Below are 19053 nucleotides of genomic sequence, written 5' to 3'. Positions count from 1 at the left end.
ACATCTCCCCAGCAAATCGAATAGCATCTCCCCCAGCACATTGCATCTCCCCCAGCACATCGAATCGCCCCAGCGTATCAAGTCGCCCAAAGCATATTGCATCACCCCCAACACATTGAATCACATCAGCACATCGAATCGCTTTGCCCCACCACACCGCATCGAAACGCATCACCCAAGCACATCGCATCGCCCCAGCACATCGAATCGCATCTCCCCAGAACATCGAATCGCATAACCCCCAGCACATTGCATCACCCCAGCACATCGAATCGCCCCAGCACATCACATTGGCCCCAGCACATCGAATCGCATCTCCCCAGCACATCGCATCGCCCAAAGAACATTGCATCACCCCCAAAACATCGAATCGCATCAGCACATCGAATCCCATCTCCCAATCGCATCGCATCTCCCCAGAACATCGACTCTCCCCAAAGCACATTAAATCACCCCCAGCACAACGCATTGCCCAAAGCACATTGCATCGCCCAAAGCACATTGCATCACCCCCAACACATCGAATCGTATCAGCACATCGAATCGCTTCACCCCAACACCTCGAATCCCTTCGCCCAATCGCATCACATCTCCCCAGAACATAGAATCGCCCCCAGCACATCACATCGAATCGCATCACCCCAGCACATCGCATCGCCCCCCAGCACATGGCATCACATCGAATTGCATCTCCCCCAGCATATCGAATCGCATCTCCCCCAGCATATCGAATCGCATCTCCCCCAGCACATCGAATCACATCTCCCCAGCACATCGAATCACCCCCAGCGCATCGCATCTCCCAAAGTACATTGCATCACCCGCAACACATCGAATCACATCGCCCCAGCACATTGCATCACTTTGCTCCCAGGACATAGAATCGCATCTCCCCATCGCAACTCCCAAAGCACATCGCATCTCCCAAAGCACATTGCATCACCCCAGCATATCGAATCGCATCAGCACATCGAATGGCATCGGCACATCGAATCGCTTCCGGGAGGCGATGATGTATTACCAGTCCCCATGATGTGACAGTCCAGTCACGTCCAATACGAACGCAACTACCTATCATCCGATAGTAAGGTAAAATGTTGAACATAATCTCTTTTAACACTTACGGCTTAAATCACCCTGTGGAAAGAACTGCTCTATGGAAGGAAGCTCTGAAACTGCAGGCTGATATTTTATGCATCCAGGAGTCTCATCTGCTACCATCTGATCAGTTTCGATTAAAACATCCCAGATATCCCCAAATCTTTTTTGCTTCTGCTGCACAAAAAACCAGAGGAGTTGCCATCGCCATTAGAGATACTGTTTCTTTTAAAGAACTGGAGACAATCCCGGATAAGGAAGGGAGGTATTTGATCTTAATAGGAGATATAAATAACAAAACCTACACGATCGTTTGTCTCTATGCTCCAAACTCCCACCAGATGCGTTTCCTAAAATGGCTATTAAAGAGCATATCCACTGTTAAGAAAGGGGCCTTGGTGGTTTTTGGAGATTTCAATCTTACCGCAGACTATGCAATCGACACTACCACTAAGTCCAGACGCCCTTTGTCTTCCCTACAAACGCTCTTTCATTCGGAAGAGCTCTACGACGCCTGGAGGTGTCAGCACCCAGGAGAAAGGGACTTTTCTTTCCACATAATGCCAGACATAATTCCTACTCTCGTATTGACATGATTTTAGTAGATAGAGTTGTGTTGCAACAGCTGTCCTCCTCCACCATCCACGACATCTCATGGTCTGACCATGCTACAGTGTCAGTCGCGGTGGCGGAGGGGGAACGCTTATTTGGGAGATTTTGTGTAGAGGGCCAATTCTAATCTGCTCAGTGTACCCGAACATGCGACCTTCATATCAAACAAATTAAAGGAATATTTTGAAATTAATTCATCCTCAGTCTCTGACCCGTCAGTTCTGTGGTGTGCCCATAAGGCATACATAAGGGGCATAATGATACAACTAAATTCGAGAATTAATAAACAAAAAAATAAACAACTAGATCTCCTATTACAAGAGATTAAATCACTTGAAATCCAGAATAAGGTCGCACCCATGGTTTCTCTGGCAGATAAATTGACCAAACTCCGTTGTGATCTTAGACGTATGCTTTTAGAACGCTATGATAAATATATCGCAGCTATTAAGGTTTACTCATTATGCTCTGGGCAATAGAGCAAGTAAATTACTGGCCTATATTTTAAAAGAACACAGAGCCCGTACCAGAATCCCTTATATTAAATGCTCTGTGGGCAACGGCAGGATCATTGATCCTAAGGGTATTGCTGATGCCTTCGCTAATTATTATTCTACCCTGTACAACCTCCAGCAGGATGGAAACACCTATCAACCCTCAGAATCAGACATATAAGGTTTTTTGGAGGAGATAGCTCTCCCGGCCCTTTCCCGGGAACAACTACAATCTTTAAATGCACCAATCTCACCACTAGAAATACAGAAAGCAATCCACTCTCAACCGATTGGCAAATCCCCAGGCCCAGATGGGCTACCCAATGATTATTACAAAACATTTGCCTCCACTCTAGTGTCTCCTCTAAAAGATACATTTACTCATGCAATACAGACATTTTCGTTCCCCCCCTGAAATGCTTAAAGCATACATTGTCACTATACCCAAACCGGGGAAAAGCCCTGATGAACCCACCAATTTCCGTCCAATTTCTCTTTTAAATACAGATGTTAAATTATACGCTAAAATAATTGCCCAGAGACTAGCCCAGCTTATTCCTCTTTTGATTAATCCTGACCAATCGGGTTTCACACCTGGTAGGCAGCCATCGGACGCAACTCGCAGGGTGGTGGATATCCTCCACTGTAAAAATTCCTGTCGGACGCCTTCTCTGCTCCTATCTTTGGATGTGGAGAAGGCGTTTGACAGGATACACTGGGAATACATGGTCCATACCCTTAAAAAGTTTGGCCTTGGGGGACCTATATTGTCAGCCATATTAGCCTTATACTCCTCACCTTCCGCACAAGTATACACATCCAATACACTATCGCGATCCTTTACAATCTCCAACGGGACTAGACAGGGGTGCCCCCTCTCCCCTTTTATTTCCAACCTTCTTATGGAGCCCCTAGCGGAAAAAATTAGATCCCACCCAAATATCACAGGTTTCTCTTTCCCCAATCATACTCATAAAATAAACGTATTTGCCGACGATGTTATTTTATTCCTAACCTCCCCGTCACATTCCTTAATCAATGCCCACACAGTCCTTAACGAATTTCGTAAAATCTCCTATTATAAAGTTAATTTCACCAAATCACTAATTCTCCCTATACATGTCCCACCTGCTCTTCAAAATCGACTACAACTCCAATTCCCCTACTCATGGACTGCAGAACAAATAACTTATCTTGGCCTCCAAATTACCAAAGACCCCTCTAAATTAGCAGATACTAACTATCATGCCCTTATAAAGAAATTAACCTTACAAACCGCTCGACTTGCCAAATCCGAATTAACATGGTCTGGACGCCTAGCGTCTTTTAAGATGTTACTTCTTCCCCAAATCTTATACATCTTCCGCACCCTCCCAATACCCCTCAAGACCACCCATTTAAAAGCACTAGATTCCATACTGACAAAATATATCTAACTAAAAAAAAACTGAGATGTACCACAGTCATATTAGCTAAACAAAGAGGGGCAGGGGGTATGGGGTTCCCAGTCCTGCTGGACTACTACCGTGCATCTCTGCTCACTCAACTTAGAACATGGTTCCTATGTGGAGCGGACATTCCGTGGTGCAAACTAGAACAGACCCTAAGCCCCACCAGAGATCTTTCTCACCTTCTTTTACTTGATAGTTGGAGCCATGTTCCTTTACAAAACTTACCCATGACCCTCCGGGCCTCATGAAAAGCTTGGAGGGATCTATGTGGTGCCTTAACCCCGTCGGATAAACAAATAGAAATACCAATACCCCTGGTTACAATTGAAGGTGCTATTCCAAACATTAGACTTATTAATTGGACGTCCAGGGGGATTACCCAGTTAAGTGATATGTTCCATAACGACTTCCTAAAAACATTCCCACAGCGGCAAGAACAATACGGTCTTCCAAGTAGTGAACGTTACACATATGATCAGATCTCCCATCTCTTAAAACCGTTAGGGGTTCATCATTTATATATTCAAGAAGCTGCTTGGAAATTTTTCACAGTCTCTGCTGCTACCCCAAAAGGGATCTCCATTTTTTACACGCTTTTTCAACGCAAAACCACCTTTATTAAATCAGTACCATTTCAGAAATGGGAGACAGAAATGCAGACCACATTCACATCTCAACAATGGCAAAAAGCCCTAAACACTGTGTATAAATCATCAAAGTGTGTGAATCACTGGGAATTGACTCACAAAATCACGTTGAGATGGTACTTGACTCCACACCGTCTTCATACGTTTTTTCCAGGTCATTCCTCTTTATGCTGGAGGGGATGTGGAGAGGTGAGTAACGTTATGCACATCATGTGGACCTGTAAACATATAACTAGTTTTTGGAATGCTGTGTTTCGATTAATTTCCTCTATTACCGGGTTGATTACATATCCAAAGAACAGCTTGGCTCTATTTAATCTGGGAATTGAGGTATTTCCGCCAGATTTTCGCACGGTGGTTACACATATACTGATTGCGGCTAGATTACTTATTACTAGGAAGTGGAAAAGTGATGTTCCCAAAAACATTTCGGACATATATCCTATCATACAAACACACTACAAATGGGGAAGCCTTATGGGCTGTAAAATCAGGTTCCAAGAGACAGATTGATGGTAGGTGGAAATGCTGGCTGGAAAAATTTCCACAGTAGTCGTGAGATTATACTAGTAAATACTGAAGTTTGCCCAAAAGGGTGAGTCCATTACTTTCAAGAGATAAGGCAGGAAGTTATTTATGCTGTACCATAGCGGATATATACCTATAGGTCCATACTGGAGGTCCAAATTGGTAATATAATACTCTTCAGATTATATTTTGTTAGAGGATTTATTGCCAGACCACTTAAATCCTGGTCTTGGTTTTTCTCAGTTCTCTTTTTCTTTTTTTTTTCTATGGTCTTCTTTTTCTTTCACCTTTTCTATATATCTGCTTTCCTAACTTAGAGGCGTATATATCCTTTTACGTGTAAAGGAAAGTCTGCAACTGTTAAGTACTACATTAATCACCTGTAAAAAATTTTAATCAATGCTGTTGACTATTGATCCAAATGTTCCATGTGTGATATATGTATACTGGCTCAAGATTTACTGCTGATTATTGATACTATCATGACATTATGGAATTTTATACACCTATAACGACCTCTTGTAACAAATATGTATGGAAATTTATACTTCTGTTATGTTCTGAAAATATTTCTAATAAAAACTAAACTGAAAAAAAAAAGAGGGTTGAAGGTGCCCAAAGAGATTGCCTATGGCCACATCACCCTGAAAGCGCACCATGTCATCTGATCTCGGAGACTAAGCAGTGGCGGTCCTGGTTAGTACTTGGATGGGAGACCGCCTGGGAATACCAGGTGCTCTAGGAATTATTTTTTTTTTGCCGTTGACTTGTTTTTACTTTGTTTTCCATGGTGGCAGTCTTGGCGTTTGTCAAGAGGGTTGAGGGTGCCCAAAGAGATTGTCTATGGACTCATCACCCTGAAAGCGTCTGATCTCAGAGGCTAAGCAGATTCAGGACTTGTTAGTACCTGGATGGCAGACCGCCTGGGAATACCAGGTGCCATAGACTTCTTTTTTTTTTTGGCATTGGTTTGTTTTTTTCCCTTGTTTACCAAGGTGACCATCTTGACGTTTTTCAAGAGAGTTCAGGGTGCCCAAAGCTATTGCCTAAGGCCACATCTCCCTTAAAGCAACCGATCTTATCTGATCTCAGAGGCTTAGCAGGGTCAGGCCTGGTTAGAACCTGGGTGGGAGACCCCCAGGAATACCATGTGCAGTAGGTTTCTTTTTTTTTTTGGCGTTGACTTGTTTTTTTCCTTTGTTTCCCAAGGTGACCATCTTGGCGTTTGTCAAGAGGGTTGAGGGTGCAGAAAGAGATTTCTTACAGCCACATCACCCTGAAAGTGCTCGATCTTGTCTGATCTCGGAGGCTGAGCAGCGTCTGAAATGGTTAGTAACAAACGGGAGACCTCCTGGGAATACCCAGTGCCACGGGCTTCTTTTTGTTTTTTGTTTTTTTTTTGGCGTTGACTTGGCGTTGAGGTGACCATCTTGGCGCTTGTCAAGAGGGTTGAGGGTGCCCAAAGAGATTGCCTATGGCCACGACACCCTGAAATCAACCGATCTTGTTTGATCTCAGAGGCTAAGCAGGGTCGGGCCTGGTTAGATCTGGATGGGAGACCCCCAGGAATACCATGTGCCGTAGGTTTGGCATCAACTTGTTTTTTTCCCTGGTTTCCCAAGGTGACCACTGTAGCGTTTGTCAAGAGGGCTGAGGCTGCCCAAAAAGATTGCCTATGGGCACATGACCCTGAAAGCACCTGATCTCAAAGGCTAAGCAGGGTTGGGCCTGGTTAGTAGCTGGATGGGAGACTGCCTGGGAATACCCATTGCCACATGCTTCTTTTTTTTTTTCTTTTTTTTGGCGTTGACTTGTTATTTCCCTTGTTTCCCAAGGTGACCATCTTGGCATTTTGTCAAGAGGGTTGAGCATGCGCAAAGTGGTTGCCTAAGGCCACATCACCCTGAAAGCGACAAATCTCGTCTTATCTCGGAGGCTAAGCAGCATCGGGCCTGATTTATACCTAGTTGGGAGACCGCCTGGGAATACCAGGTGCCGTAAATATTATTATTATTTTTTTTTGGTGTTGACTTGTTTTTTTCTCTTGTTTCCCAAGGTGACAATCTTGGTGTTTGTCAAGAGGGTTGAGGGTGCCCAAAGCAATTGCCTATGGGCACATCACCCTGAAAACACCCCATCTCATCCGATCTCGGAGGTTATGCAGGGTCGAGCCTGGTTAGTACCTGGATGGGAGACCGCCTGGGAATACCAGGTGCCGTAGGTTTATTTTTTTATTTTTTTGGTGTTGACTTGTTTTTTTCCCTTGTTTCCCAAGGTGACAATCTTGGCATTTGTCAAGAGGGTTGAGGGTGCCCAAAGAGATTGTCTACGGGCACATCACCCTAAAAGCGCCCCATCTCACCGCATATCTGAGGAGAAGTAGGGGCGGGCCGGGTTAGTACGCAGATGGGAGAGCGCCTGGGAATACTAGGTGATGTAGGTTTCTTTTCTTTTTTCTCTTTTTACCCATGGATACCATCTTGGCATTTGTCAAGAGGGTTGAAGTTGCACAAAGATTGCCTACGGCCACATCACCCTGAAAGCGCACCATCTCATCTGATCTCGGAGACTAAGCAGTGGTGGGCCTGGTTAGTACTTGGATGGGAGACCGCCTGGGAATATCAGGTGCTATAGGCTTCTTTTTTTTTTCTTTTTCTTTTTGGCATTGACTTGTTTTTTTCCCTTGTTTCTCAAGGTGACCAGCTTGGCGTTTGTCAAAAAGGGTTGAGGATACCCAAAGAGATTGCATACAGCCATATCACTGTGAAAGCGCCCAATCTCATCTGATCTCGGAGGCTAAGCATGGTCGAGCCTAGTGACCATCTTTGCGTTTGTCAAGAGGGATGAGGTTGCCTATAGAGATTGCCCATGGGTAGGGTCGGGCCTGGTAAGTACCTGGATGGGAGATCACCTAGGAATACAAGGTGCTGTAGGCTTCCTTTTTTTTTCATTTGGGCGTTGACTTGTTTTTTCCCTTGTTTCCCCAAAGTGCATTTTGGCATTTGTCAAGGGGGTTGACGGTGCCCAAAAAGATTGGCTACGGCCACATCACCTTGAAAGCGCCCCATCTTGTCTCACCTCAGAGGCTAAGCAGGGGCTGAGCCTGGTTAATACCTGGATGGCAGACCGCCTGGGAATACCAGGTGCCGTAGGCTTATTTTTTTTTGCGTTTACTTGTTTTTTTCCCTTGTTTCCCAAGGTGACTATATTGGCGTTTGTCAAGATGGTTGAGGGTGTCTGAAGAAATTGACTATGGCCACATCACCCTCAAAGTGACTAATCTCGGAGGCTAAGCATGGTCAGGCCTGGTTAGTACCCGGATGAGAGACTGCCTGGGAATACCAGGTGCCATAGGCTTCTCTTTTTTTTCTTTTTTTGGCTTTTTTTTCAAGAGGGTTCAGGGTGCCCAATGCCCATGGCCACATCTCCCTGAAAGCAACTAATCTCATCTGATCTCGGATGCTTAGCAGGGTTGGGCCTGGTTAGAACCTGGATGGGAGACCCCCTAGGAATACCAAGTGCTGTAGGTTTCTTTTTTTTTGTTGTTGACTTGTTTTTTTCCCTTGTTTCCTAAGGTGACCATCTTGGCGTTTGTCAAGAGGGTTGAGGGTGCCGAAAGACATTGCCTATGCTTATTCAGTCGACCTCTAGGGAGCAGTGACATTAGTAGCGTGACATACAGCAATGACACCTGCACCGTGATAGAGTGATCTGACAACAGCACCGTGATAGAGAGCACTGACATCAGCAGCGTGACATACAGCAATGACACCTGCACCGTGATATACAGCACTGACAGCAGCACCGTGATAGGGAACATGACCCTGAAAGCGCCTGATCTCGGAGGCTTAGCAGGGTCGGGCTTGGCTAGAACCTGGATGGGGAGACCCCCTGGGATTATCAAGTGCCGTAGGTTTCTTTTTTTTTTTCTTTGGCGACGATTAGTTTTTTTCACTTGTTTCCCAAGGTGACCATCTTGGAGTTTCTCAAGAGGGTTGAGGGTGCCGAAAGAGATTTAATACGGCCACATCACCCTGAAAGTGCCTGATCTTGTCTGATCTCGGAGGCTGAGCAGCGTCTGCCCTGGTTAGTAGACATGGACGCCGTCGATAAATTCATTTCGTTCTGTTCCGTTTTGATTCGTAATAAAATGAATTCGTACTTCGTATTTCGTGCCCGAAATTCCGTTCTGTTTCGTACGAAATACGAATTGTCGTTAACGTGTACGAAAGTTCTTTACAATAAATTTAAAGGAAAAAACATTGCTCATTATGCTTATTATGACTTGCAGAAGACTTCTGTGATAGAAGTCAATGTAAGTTGCCTGAAGACATCAGTGAAGGACGTTCATCCTCTCTGGGCAGGCTGCCAAGAAAAGAACAAAATGATACAATGTTTCTTCTTCAATGGGCTGAACTCCATGTGTAGAAGTTCTCAGTTTAACCATTTAAAGACTAAATCTTTTCTGACACTTGTTGCTTACAAGTAAAAATCCAGTAGGTCTTTCAAACGCAAGTTAGCCCTTTTTTTTTCAGTCGACCTCTAGGGAGCAGTGACATTAGTAGCGTGACATACAGCAATGACACCTGCACCGTGATAGAGTGATCTGACAACAGCACCGTGATAGAGAGCACTGACATCAGCAGCGTGACATACAGCAATGACACCTGCACCGTGATATACAGCACTGACAGCAGCACCGTGATAGAGAGCACTGACAGCAGCGTGACATACAGCAATGACACCTGCACCGTGATAAAGGGCTAATTTGCATTTGAAAGACCTCTGCGCAAATACCACGTCACAAAATATTGCAACAACCGCTATTTTATTACCTAGGGTCTCTGCTAAAAAAAATATATAATTTTTGGGGCTTCTGAGTGATTTTCTAGCAGAAAATACTGGATTTTTACTTGTAAGCAACAAGTGTCAGAAAAGATTTAGTCTTTAAATGGTTAAACTGAAAACTTCTACACAGGAGTTCAGCCCATTGAAGAAGAAACATTGTATCATTTTGTTCTTTTCTTGGCAGCCTGCCCAGAGAGGTTGAAAGTCCTTCACTGATGTCTTCAGGCAATTTACATTGACTTCTATCACAGAAGTCTTCTGCAAGTCATAATAAGCATAATGATTGAGATCCGGAATTCGTAAACAAAAGTTCGTATTCCGTACAGAATTCGGACGAATGGCAATTTGTATTTCGGATCCTCCCGAACGTACAAATTTTGAGAAATTCGTACGAATTTGCGATTCGTACGAAACGAAGCGCACATGTCTACTAGTTAGTAACAAATGTGAGACATCCTGGCAATAACCAGTCCCATTTGCTTCTTTTTTTTGGGCGTTGACTTGTTTTTTCCCCTACTTTCCCTAGGTGACCATCTTGGTGCTTGTCAAGAGGGTTGAGAGTGCCCAAAGGTATTGCTTATGGCCACGACACCCTGAAAGCAACCAATCTCGTTTAATCTCAGAGGCTAAGCAGGGTCGGGCCTGGTTAGTACCTGAGTGGGAGACCGCCTGGGAATACAAGGTGCCGTAATTTTTTATTTTTTTGCCGTTGACTTGTTTTTTTCCCTTGTTTCTCAAGGTGACCATCTTGGCGCTTGTCAAAGAGGGTTGGGGATACCCAAAGAGATTGCCTACGGCCATATCACCGTGAAAGCGCCCGATCTCGTCTGATCTCGAAGGCTAAGCAGGGTCGGGCCTAGTGACCATCTTTGCATTTGTCAAGAGGGATGAGGGTGCCCAAAGAGATTGCCTATGGGCTGGGTAGGGCCTGGTTAGTACCTGGATGGGAGACCGTCTGGGAATACCAGGTGCTGTAGGCTTTTTTTTTTTTTTGGAGTTGACCTGTTTTTTATTTCTGGTTTCCCAAGATGACCTTCTTGGCATTTCTCAAGAGGGTTTTGGGTGCCAGAAGAGATTGCCTCTGGCCATTCCACTCTGAAAGCACCCAAGCTCATCTGGCCTTGAAGGCTAAGCAGAGATGGGCCTGTTTAGTACCTAGATGGGAGACCGCCTTTTTTTGTGGTTCCCCAAGGTGACCATCTTGGCATTTCTCAAGAGGGTATTCCCAGGCGGTCTCCCATCTAGGTACTAATCAGGCCCGTCCCTGCTTAGTATCAGATGCTTTCAGGGTGATGTTGCCATAGGCACTCACTTTTGGCACCCTCAACCCTCTTGACAAACACCAAGATGGTCACCTTGGGAAACAAGGGAAAAAAAGAAGTCAACTATGCCATATTAGCACCTAAAGAAATGAGATAGGCAGTCATAAACTAAAAGATGCGTAAATTCCAGAAAATGTACCATCGTTTTCAGATGCTATAACATTTGCGCAAACCAATAAATATACGCTTATTAACATTACCAAAGACATGTGGCTGAATAAATTTTGACCTAAAAGTATGAATAACATTGAGTTTATTGGATTTTTCTTATAACAAAAAGCAGAAAATATAAATTTCTTTCAATATTTTAGATTTTTCCGTTTATATCGCAAAAAAAAATTAAAAATTGCAGAGGCAATCAAATACCTTCAAAATAAAGCTCTATTTGTGGGAAAAAAGGATGACCTACGTGACCCACACTGACCTACCCGACACACGCTGACCTACCCGACATACATACACTGACCTACCTGACATACATACACTGACCTACGTGACCCACACTGACCTACCCGACATACATACACTGACCTACGTGACCCACACTGACCTACCCGACATACATACACTGACCTACCTGACCCACACTGACGTACACGACACACTCTGACCTACCTGACATACATATACTGACCTACACGACACACACTGACATACACTGACCTACCTGACACACACTGACCTGGTACCTGACATACAAACTTGATTGACCTACCTGACCTGGAGGAGATAGACTTCATTTGTTCAGGTACTACAGCAGCAGCTCATCCGTGGTGCTGGTGTGCAAGGCAGCCAGAGGAGAGCCGCCCACCCAAGTGGGTATTGATGTGGTGCGGCCGCCGCATTGTCATTTCTGCCGCCTTCTTCCTGCTCCAGGACAGCGAGCTGGGAGAGGACTAAGATTGGAGGAGTGTAGGCTAAGGGAGCCGCTGCGAATGCTGCTCAGGGTGGCGACGTCATCCCTTTCTCTCCCTCCTGGGCTCTACACTCCACGCTACCATAACAGCTGCGGGACAATCCAGACCAGAAGTCGTAGGCCAGGCCCCATGAGCACTAGCGCGGAGGAGGAGGAAGTGCAATCCTCCTCTGCTTTGAATGTTGGGCAGTGTGGGCACAGTGGGCAGTGATGTTAATGGTTGCTAGCCGCCAGGCGGCTATAGCAATCAGTGACCAAGAGTAAAGTCGGGTGGAAGCGGGGCAGAGCTAAAGCTGGAGCTGGAGCCAACCATGGCTCAGTCTGCCCCTGTTCCCTGCATTCTGGACCGAGACTCAAGACTCTGGGCTATTGGTCCCAGACTACGGCCACCCCCTAAAGACGCCTCTGTTTGTCCCCAAAGTAGGGACGTACATCAGAGTGCAATGGTCGGCAAGTGGTTAAAGCGACGCAGTGCCGAATCGCAAAAAGTGCTCTGGTCTTTGGCCAGCCAAATGGTCCGGAGCTGAAGTGATTAAATGCCCAAAATGGTCCTTGGTGACTAAAAAAGGCACACTCCTGACCTTTGAATGCCAAAAAGGTTCTCGGTGACCAGGGGCGGACTGACAACTAATGGGGCCCCCAGGCAATAGAAGCTCATGGGGCCCCCTTGGGCGCCACACCTGCACAGGGAGACACGGGGGGAGCACACAGGGGGAAACTGGAGGAAGAATGCACACGCTCACACAGGGACACACACACACACAGGGGGACACACTTGCACACACACACAGGGGGAACCACTTACACACACACGGGGACACACTGACGCACACAGGGGGACACACACACAGGGGAAGACACACACACACACACAGGGGGAGACACACACAGGGGGACACACTCGCACACAGGGGGAGAGACACAGGGCTAGAAACACACACACACACACAGGGGAAGAAACCTACACACACACACAGGGGGAGACACACACACACACACAGGGGGACACACACACACACCACACACTCACACGTGGGGCACGCACACTCACACGGGGGGGGACACACAATCACATGGTGGGACACACACACTCAGACGGGGACACACACACACTCACACAGAGACACACACATTTATACAGGGGGAAACTCACACACACAGGGGGGAAGACTCTCTCACACACACACACACACACAGGGGGAGACACACAAGGGGAGGCACACACACACACAGGGGGACACATTCTCTCAAACAGGGGGACACACACACGGGGACACACACACACACCACACACAGGGGGACACACACACACTCACACCACACACACACACACACACACAGAGGTGGGATACACTCTCACACACACACAGGGGAATACACTCTCACACACACACACACACAGGGGGACACGCACACTCACACAGGGGGAGACACACACAGGTGGACAGGGACACACACACAGGGGGACATTCACACACACACACGGGGACACAAACACAGGGGGACACTCACACACATGGGGACACAAACACAGGGGGACACACACACACGGGGGACACACACACACGGGGGACACTGTGGGTTGGGGGGATCCGGGGCCCCATGCATTCTGTACCGCCGCCTCCCATCACTTGTGGCAGGCCCAGGCTTCACTTACCGAATGCCGATAATAACGGCGCAGCTCCCCGCCGGCCCCTCCACTCTTCTGCTGTGCCCGTATCACATGCCGCGATCATGCCAATTACAATACTGCTAACGGCGCACTGCTCCCCGCTGGCCCCTCCTCCCCTCCCGTCCGTCCCAGGTGCTTGTACGGTATGCGTTGTGACATCACCTGGGACGGACGGGAGGGAAGGAGGGGGGCGGCGGGGAGCAGCGCACCGTTAGAAGTACCGTTAGCAGTACTGTAATCGGCATGATCACGGCATGTGATACGGCACAGCCACTTCAAGTGGCCTCTCATGTGGCCGAGACCGGGCCGGGCCCCTAATGACCTCGGGCGGCACCCGAGTGACCGACTGGTCAGTCCGCCCCTGTCGGTGACCAAAAACAGCTGGGTGTGCTGTTTTTTTTCACTGGGGCCCATTTTTGGCCTCCAAGGATAATATTTAGCCTAGAAGGGCCAGGCTTTTTTTGGTCACTGAGGACCATTTTTGGTATTCAATGTTTGGTTGTTTGTATTGCACAGTGACCTTTCTGTAACCTCTAGCCTCCCTCTGCTGTGATTTATTACAATGCACAGTAGGTAAAAGTACCTTTGCCGGGTTAGCCCCCCCCATATCAATATTTTTAAAAAATCGTATTCAGTTTGTTAGATCTTTTTTAGATCAGGTTAGATCAACTGTTGTTTGCGTTAGATCTCACACAGAAGAAGCAATATTAACAGTTATTTGCAGGGGGGCTAACCCGTCATCAGCCCGCCTTATCAAATTTTCTGGCCAAAAATCATTCAGGCTGATAAATATTTGTTAGATCCGCTAAGATCAAGTGGTTTTAATGTTAGATCTCACATAATTAGAGACTTATTAAGAGATTAATGAGGGGGGCTGCCCCCTCCCCTTATCTCCTTTCCCATCAAAATAGAGATATTATGGACGGGTTAGCCCCCCACATGCAATTTTGGCCAGAAAAAAAATATTTGTTAGATCCGGTAAGATCAAGTGGTTTTGACGTTGGATCTCACATAATTAGAAACTTATTAAGTGAATAATGAGGGGGTTGCCCCCCTTATTTAATTTTCTGGCCAAAAACCATTCTGGCTAATATTATTTGAAGAAAAGGGGAAATTGAAAAAAGGGGGACTGGAGGGTAACCAACCCCCGGGACTTTTACAACGGCACCAAATATATTCAATCCATAAATAAAATCATTGAAGTTTTTATTTTAGTGTACAAAAAGCATTTATCAAACAATTACATCCATTTACATATAAAATAAAAGATGCGGGTATACAAAAGTTGGTATATAAGCCTACAAGGCTCCATAAGTTACCACATTTATATACGATTTAAACTGCATTGTTTCTTTCCTACATGTTTCGCTCTTCGGAGCTTCCTCAGGACAATTGCAGAATACAGCAATCAGTAGAAAACTGAAATTATACAAACAGATCATTTGTTTAGAGATACAAATACATAGATAGTTCTGTACACACACAACCCCGAGGGGTACAAGAGGTGTTTTGCCCACATAGGCTGACACATCTACATTGAGTAGATCTGGTGGTAGGATTCATTCATGTCCAGCATATTGGTTGGAGAGGAATGAAGCCCCCACCCTTAGAGTATTAAAACACAGAGCATAGTTTGCATATCAATATTCAGTAACCTATTAGTTCTCCAAAAGGGAACAACCAGACCATACCATATGGATGGTGTCCCAAGATTGAATACATAAGGTATAAAATATAGTTCTCCTCTATGGAGATTGCAGATAGGGTCAAAATAAAGATAAGAATGAAAATAAAATAAAATGTGTGAAGAATACAAATACAATGAAAAAGGTGAAAAATAAAAGTAAAAAATATTGTAATGAAAATAAAAAAATATATAACAAATGAGAACAAGAAAAGCATCTTACCCAATATGTGTGGTAAATTAATACAAATTGTCTATCGTAGTTTTCAAATGTTCTATGCATCTATTAGTACTTAAGCGAGGACAAACTTTTTTGTCATCAAGCATGCGGACCGTGGCTAGGGCACCCACCGAGGACCCCCCAATTGCTCCCCCCCAGGGATCTGCAGAAGCACGAGAAACATATATATAATATAATATATGTAGACCACTTGAATGAAGTGTCAAAAATGGCACAATAAACACTATAGAACATACCTGGTGGAGCCAAGGAGATGGCTGAACTAGAACCAGTTAGGCATACCCAGTACCTACGAACCCTATGTGTTGTCAGATAGAGATTAAACAAGGTATAAATTCTGAACACAAGAGATCTCTCTGTGCTGTTTTCTGAAAGAAAAGAATAAGAAGAAAAGCAATGTCCCCATTAGTGTTGTATAAACATCTCAAGAATATAGAATGCGTGACTCTAGACTTGGACTTCCGGATCATCCGTCTAGTCCCATCAGAGCCATTCCATTCCTACCTGTTGAATATAGTGGTATGATACAGTCAAAAAGGTTTAAGTGCTTTTTCATACGTGCAGCAGCTCCACATGTCAGCTTCCATCGCTTGCTTGGATGACACTGACCGGGACCCGCATTATAACTCGTGCTTCCAGCCCGGCGGCATCTGACGTCACCGCCGGGCTGCGGGCACACCTACTGGGAGGATCTCCTTCGTGCGCGTCTAGATGGCGAGTGCGCATGCGCAAAGGACGTAATTTACGTCCATATAGCGCGTCGGCCATGTTGGATTCTGGCTAAAAGTCAGGAGATTTACCAGCGATCTCCTTCGTGCGCGTCTAGATGGCAGATGCGCATGCGCGAAGGACGTGATTTACGTCCGTATAGCGCGTCGGCCATGTTGGATTCTGGCCAGAGTCAGGAAATTTGCCAGTGATGATCCATCTGTGCCAGTACTCTGATAGAGACCTGACATTCGGTCAGAGACAGGCAGCCATGATGGCTAAGGGCAATATGCCCTGATCTTACTCTCGGATAAATCAAAGTGCAAATACACAGAGATGAAAATGGGCCGACATAAATGTCAATCACCATACATCCCTGATTTCAAAGATGGAAAAAAGAATTGTTTGCAACAGACAAGCAAAAAAAGAGAGAAGGGGACCTCACATTTAGAAACAGGGCGGGCTGATCGAACCCCCAACTGGTTGGAAAAGGTTGTAGGTCAGACCCGCCCCGGGGTGCCCGTACAGACCCAGGAAGGGCAAGGAGCACTCGGAGGGTCCCCCTCAGGTATGGAGCCCCCTCCCAATCCGCGAGCCATCAGACAGCCACGCCAATATATTGCCTATTTGACAAAATACAATCATTTATTATTACAATATACCAGGGGGTAAAAAAAAAAAAAAAAAAAAAAAGGCATTTAAAGAAAAGGTTTGAAACTGATTGCATCATTAAGTCCCAGGGATCGGGTAGCCTCCAAATTAAATATCCATCGAGTCTCTCGTTGTAAAAGAGTATGATTATAATCCCCCCCTCTATCTCCCGGGGGAACATATTCCAAAGGAAAGAAGTGCATGAGACCATCGTTGAACTGATGATATAAACCAAAATGTCGGCTGATTGGAGTTTCCATCTTCTTCCCCCGCACCAGGGACACATGGTCCCTGATGCGGTGGAAGAAGGGACGCTTTGTCTTCCCAACATAGAAAGCATTGCATTGACAAACCATAATGTACACCACCCCCACTGATTGACAGGTCACAGCAAATTTGGGTTCAAATAAACGACCATTTGGCAGACGTATGGATCTCGATGCATGTAAATATCTGCAAAAACCACATTTGTGGCACGGGGTACATCCTGTTTGTTTAGGACCCACCTTTACGGGAGGGGAGAAATGACTTTGTACTAGAGAATCCTTCAAAGATCGTGATCTCCTATACGTGATACCCGGATATTCCGGGAGATGTTTTGCTAAGAGGAGATCCCCCTTCAAGAGATACCAGTATCTCTGAAGGATTCCTTTAATTTGCGAATGTTGTTCGTTGAATGTGGTGATGAATCTAACCTCTTCATTCCTCCCCCCTTTACTATAGAAGTATGGGGAATAATAATGGATGCTGCCCTCCGAGTTGCAGAGGGTCTCATTATTCTTGCTGGGGATATGAATGTGGTGCTCTCACCTGATGCTGACAGATTTGGAATGGCGCCTAAGCATGGCTCCCCGCTGGCTCAGTGTATTGGGTCATATAACCTGGTGGAGGCCTGGAGGTGGAAAAACCCACATGTTAGAGCTTACTCCTGTCACTCCACCATGTTTAATACTCTTTCTAGGATTGATTTATGTTTTGTGTCCAATGAATTATTGCCGAGAGTGCTGGAGGCCCAATATCTGCCTCGTGCTGTCTCGGATCACTCCCCACTTCTGGTCACCTTTGACATGGAGAGACCGAGAGGATACGTGGTGTGGAGGTTGAGCCCATTGTGGCTCAAGGAGGAAAGTTTTGAGAGGTCTACGCAGTCGTCTATTGGTGACTTCTGGGTGGACAACCGGGCAGGGGCCCCTGTCGGAGTCACCTGGGATGCGTTTAAGGCCACACTTAGGGGCTCAGTAGCCCGTTGTTATTAAACAACTTAGATCGGATAGGCAGTAGAAACTCCTGGAGGCAGAAAGGAAAGTGACAGATGCAGAGGTGGAATACATAGCAAACCCCAATTCAGATACATATAGAGGTTGGAGGGAAGGGGTGCGCCACTTAGATCTTGTATTAGTAGAAAAGACCCGGAAATTTTTTTTATACCAGGCGCAGCGCATATTTGAATTTGGTAATAAGAATAGTAGGCTGTTGGCATACCTGGCCCACTCACAGCAAACCCCAGCTTTCCGTGGCAGGCAATCTCATTGGAGAAAACAGCTTTGCCGATGCCACCCAGATTTGGGAAAAAACACAACGATGTTTACTCCAATGGTTGCACCCTTTAAAACAGAGCACGTGTTCTGCTATGCGATTCTTTGAAGCAACGTACCAACGCTATTTAAAAAAATCTGACCTTTGAATGAACATCTACATCTATTTACAAGGAATTCTAAATACATAAATAAAACAGGGCATACCCTGTATGAGGTGGCTGTGCAGTGCAAGGGTGCTTTCCGTGGCAGGCCATCTCATTGGAGAAAACAGTTTTGCCATTGCGACCCAGATTTGGGAGATACCGCAACGATGTTTACGCCAATGGTCACACCCTTTAAAACAGAGCACATATTCTGCTATGCAATTGTTTGAAGCAATGTATCGACGCTTTTTCAAAAATCAGGCCTTTGAAGTCACATCTACATATATTTACAAGTACTTGCAAATAAATAAACCATAACTGTGCAGTGCAAGGGTGATGGCCATGTCCGGCAATCTCATTGGCGAAAATGGTTTTGCCATCATGACCCTGATTTTGTAAATGATGTAAACGTTTACTCCAACGAATGCACCTTTAAAACAGAGCAAGTATTCTGCTATGTCACCGTTTGAAGGAACACATTGATGCTATTTAACCACTTG

At 45.7% G+C, this 19053-nt stretch overlaps 4 pseudogenes; all 4 read left to right on the top strand.

Annotated features, from left to right (window-relative positions):
* The first annotated feature begins 6935 nt into the window (after positions 1-6935).
* Positions 6936-7054, top strand: LOC143937033 (5S ribosomal RNA; annotated as a pseudogene).
* Positions 7055-7348: 294 nt separating this feature from the next.
* LOC143937775 (5S ribosomal RNA) lies at positions 7349-7467 on the top strand (annotated as a pseudogene).
* A 774-nt stretch (positions 7468-8241) lies between these two features.
* LOC143937233 (5S ribosomal RNA) lies at positions 8242-8360 on the top strand (annotated as a pseudogene).
* A 2107-nt stretch (positions 8361-10467) lies between these two features.
* LOC143936878 (5S ribosomal RNA) lies at positions 10468-10658 on the top strand (annotated as a pseudogene).
* Positions 10659-19053: the final 8395 nt, after the last annotated feature.

The sequence above is a fragment of the Lithobates pipiens genome, unplaced genomic scaffold (genome assembly GCF_037356315.1).
Source record: "Lithobates pipiens isolate NorthernLeopardFrog02 unplaced genomic scaffold, aLitPip1_a1.2 Scaffold_28, whole genome shotgun sequence".
In the NCBI taxonomy this organism is placed as follows: Eukaryota; Metazoa; Chordata; class Amphibia; order Anura; family Ranidae; genus Lithobates; species Lithobates pipiens.
Note: the sequence above shows the minus strand (reverse complement) of the source record. Positions and strands in the feature narration are given on the sequence as shown.